The sequence below is a fragment of the Phodopus roborovskii genome, unplaced genomic scaffold (genome assembly GCF_943737965.1).
Source record: "Phodopus roborovskii unplaced genomic scaffold, PHOROB, whole genome shotgun sequence".
Lineage (NCBI taxonomy): Eukaryota > Metazoa > Chordata > Mammalia > Rodentia > Cricetidae > Phodopus > Phodopus roborovskii.
The window spans coordinates 6,361,746-6,365,242 of record NW_026126603.1 but is presented as its reverse complement, the minus strand read 5'-3'; the positions used below and the strand labels follow the sequence as shown (position 1 = coordinate 6,365,242).

The 3,497-nt window shown below is 44.5% G+C and overlaps 1 pseudogene; it reads left to right on the top strand.

Annotated features, from left to right (window-relative positions):
- Positions 1–2,154: 2,154 nt before the first annotated feature.
- Positions 2,155–2,862, top strand: LOC127237513 (SUMO-conjugating enzyme UBC9-B-like; annotated as a pseudogene).
- Positions 2,863–3,497: the final 635 nt, after the last annotated feature.

The following is a 3,497-nucleotide window of genomic DNA, read 5'->3' as shown; positions in this document are numbered from 1 at the left end:
TTCACTCATGAGTGGACATTAGACATAGAGGGAAGTATAACCAGCCATTGATCCACAGATCCAGAGAAGGAAACAAGGAGGGTCCTATGAGAGACATACATGGTCCTCCAAGAAAGGGAAAAGGGACAAGATCTCCTGAGCAAATTTGGAGCATGGGAGAGAGTTAGGAGAAAGGGAAGGGGAGAAGGGAATGGGGGAGCAGGACATGATGGATCAGGAAGGTCTAGTTGGAGTAGGAACAGAGAAGGAGAATAAGAAAAGAGATACCTTAATAGAGGAAACCATTATGGGTTTAGTGAGAAATCTGGCACTAGGGAAATCTCCAGGAATCCACAAGGATGAGTGGAGAGGCTACTTTAAATGCCCTTCCCTGATAATGAGATTGATGATTACCTTAAATGCCATCATAGAGCCTTCACCCAGTATCTGATGGAAGCAGAAGCAGAGATTCACAGCCAAGCACTGAGCTGAACTCCTGGAATCCAGTTGCAGAGAGGGAGAATGATGAACAAACAGCTGACCTGAGCAAGTGGGAGCTCAAAGACCACAGTCTGACAGCTGGGGAACCAACATAAAATTGAACCTGGCCTCCTGAACGTGGGTGTCAGTTGGGAGGTCTGGGCAGTCTATGGGGCTTTTGGCAGTGGAACCGGTATTTATCCATAGTTCAGGAATGGACTTTGGGAGCCCGTTTCCTATGGAGGGATACTGTCTCAGCCTAGATACATGGGAGAGGGCCTAGATCCTGCCCCAAATGATGTGACAGACCTTGATGATCCCCCATGGGAGGCCTCACCCTCCCTGAAGAGTGGATTGGGGAATGTTGGTGGGAGGAATGACAGGGAGAGGGAACTGGGATTGGTATGTAAAATAAGATTGTTTTTAATTTAAATAAAAATAATTGTCAATCTTTTAAAAGGGCTACTGCAAAATAGGACAAAATCATATTCCAAAAACCTTATCTGCCCATGGGCCCACAGGAAGCCCTGTCACAACTTAGCCTGGCAAGCAGCCCCAACACTGTCTGTACACTTGTATGGCTTATTAATGACAGAAATGGAGACTTCAAAGTTCTGGAGACAAACTATCTAACATCAGATGTCAGCAAGTTTGGGTTCAGGTGAGGGTCTCCTTCCAAGTTAGTGGATTCAGGCATGTGCCTTTGAGACATTGATATGGTTGGGCACTGATTGTATTCATGCATGGTAGAAAAGGGGCTGTCTGTTTTAAGGCGTGGATTCTAGTCAAGAAACCTCTATCCCCATGAGTAATCTGCCCTCAAAAGTCATGTCTCTTAATTTCACAGCTCACTATGTCATCTGTATCTGAAGATAATTACTAGATTACCATCTTTTTGTATTTTTGTTTATTTATTTTTTGAGACAGCGTCTCTCTATGTAGTTCTAGCAGTCCTAGAGTTCACTATGAAGACCAGGCTGGCCTCCTACTCACAGAGATCTTCTTGCCTCTGCCTCTCAAGTGCTGGGATTAAAGGTGTGTGTTATGCCTGGATTTGTGTATTACCATCTTTAAAAGATGAGCTGATGCATGGCAGAAATACCATAGAATTCTCTTTCAACAGTATCTATAATTGCTGACTGCAAATTCATATTTGCCAGTTCCCTCTCTCATTCCCTCCCTCCCTCCCTCCCTTCCTCCCTCCATTCATTCCTCTTTCCATTCCCTTTTACCTTTTCTTTTTAATGGCAATTTCCTCACTATATAACCAAGACTGGGATCCAACTTACTCTCTATTCCAGATTGGTCTTGAACATGCTATCCTTCTGCCTCATTGTGCCCAGATTTTAGGCATGCACCATCACTCCCAGCCACTATCAAATTTTTGTGGTAAAATAAATTGATATTTAATTCAGAATATTAAATCTGAGGTGTTAATAGCTACACCTAGTAAGCTCTGGCTGTGTGTACTTAAAACTCCAGAGAAGCGAGTGGATCATGAGATTTACTAGATTTTCATTTGTATGAGTGGTATTTCATCATAGGAGATAATGGAGTTATTCAGCATATAAATGAGAGGAACTGTTATGTATAAAAGGAACCATGGGCGCGGAGGGAAGTCCCAAGACAAAGGAGCTGCCTCTTACCCCCCCTCCCCCAGTGATGGTCAGGTCTGGGCCGCGGTTGCCCAGGGACTTTGAATATGTCTGGGATTGCCCTCAGCTGACTTGCCCAGGAAAGGAAAGCTTGGAGGAAGGACCACCCTTTTGGCTTTGTGGCTGTCCCAACAAAGAACCCTGATGGCACGATGAACCTGATGAATTGGGAGTGCGCTATCCCTGGAAAGAAGGGGACTCCATGGGAAGGAGGCTTGTTCAAACTACCGATGCTTTTCAAAGATGACTATCCGTCCTCACCACCAAAATGTAAATTTGAGCCACCACTGTTTCACCCAAATGTGTATCCTTCTGGCACAGTGTGCCTGTCCATCCTGGAGGAAGACAAGGACTGGAGGCCAGCTATCACGATCAAACAGATCTTATTAGGAATACAAGAACTTCTAAATGAACCAAATATTCAAGACCCAGCTCAAGCAGAGGCCTACACAATTTACTGCCAAAACAGTGGAATCTGAGAAAAGGGTTCGAGCACAAGCGAAGAAGTTTGCCCCCTCATAAGCAGCGGCACTGTGGCTCCATGACGAGGAAGGGATTGGCTTGGCAAGAACTTGTTTACAATCTTTTGCAGATTTAAGTCGCTGCGTACAGTTACTAGTCACCTGGGAGGGTTGAGTGGGCTCCATTTTTCCATTTCCGCCACTGGCATTTACAGTCTCAATTCGCTGAATCGCCCCAGTTTTTCATACAGGGTCTCTTCCTTCAGTCTTTTGTATTTTTGATTGTTATGTAAAACTTGCTTTTGTGTTAATATTGATGTTAGTATTTCAACTGCTGTAAAATGATAAGCTTCTGTACTTGGTAAGCCCCTAGGAGCTAGGTTCTTTGCGCTCGGATGCAGGCATGCTTCCCATTGTTCTCTGACCTCCAGCTGGCTGTATGACAGCTGTATGTCCCTCTCTCCCCATCCTCGTCCTCCTCATAAACCTGGGCTGTTGCTTTTGAGCCTCAGATCCAAACCAAAGTTGGCCAGCGTCTCCATTCTGCACCTCTTCCCTTGTGTTTATATGGCGTTTTGTCTGTGTTGCTGTTTAGAGTAAATAAACTGCATATATATATGGAACCATGTAAACTAACAATGTTTACAGGAGTAGGAAAACAGGGACAACTAAAGGATTCCAAAAAGGATTGGCCAGACAGAGGATTAGAAACTATGCCTGCCTTAGAATTCAAGAGAAAGGAACATTTCAAGAAAGGAGTTGGTGGTAATATTTTCTAGTGTGAGAATGAGGTCAAATCGGATGACAGTTGAAGAGTCAGTCTGCTGGTTCCACAGCTGTAAGAACATTGATGAGCTTAACATGAATGTGTCGGTGGGTGGTGTTTGAGGTTTGAATGGACTAGTGTGAGATGCTGAGGGGA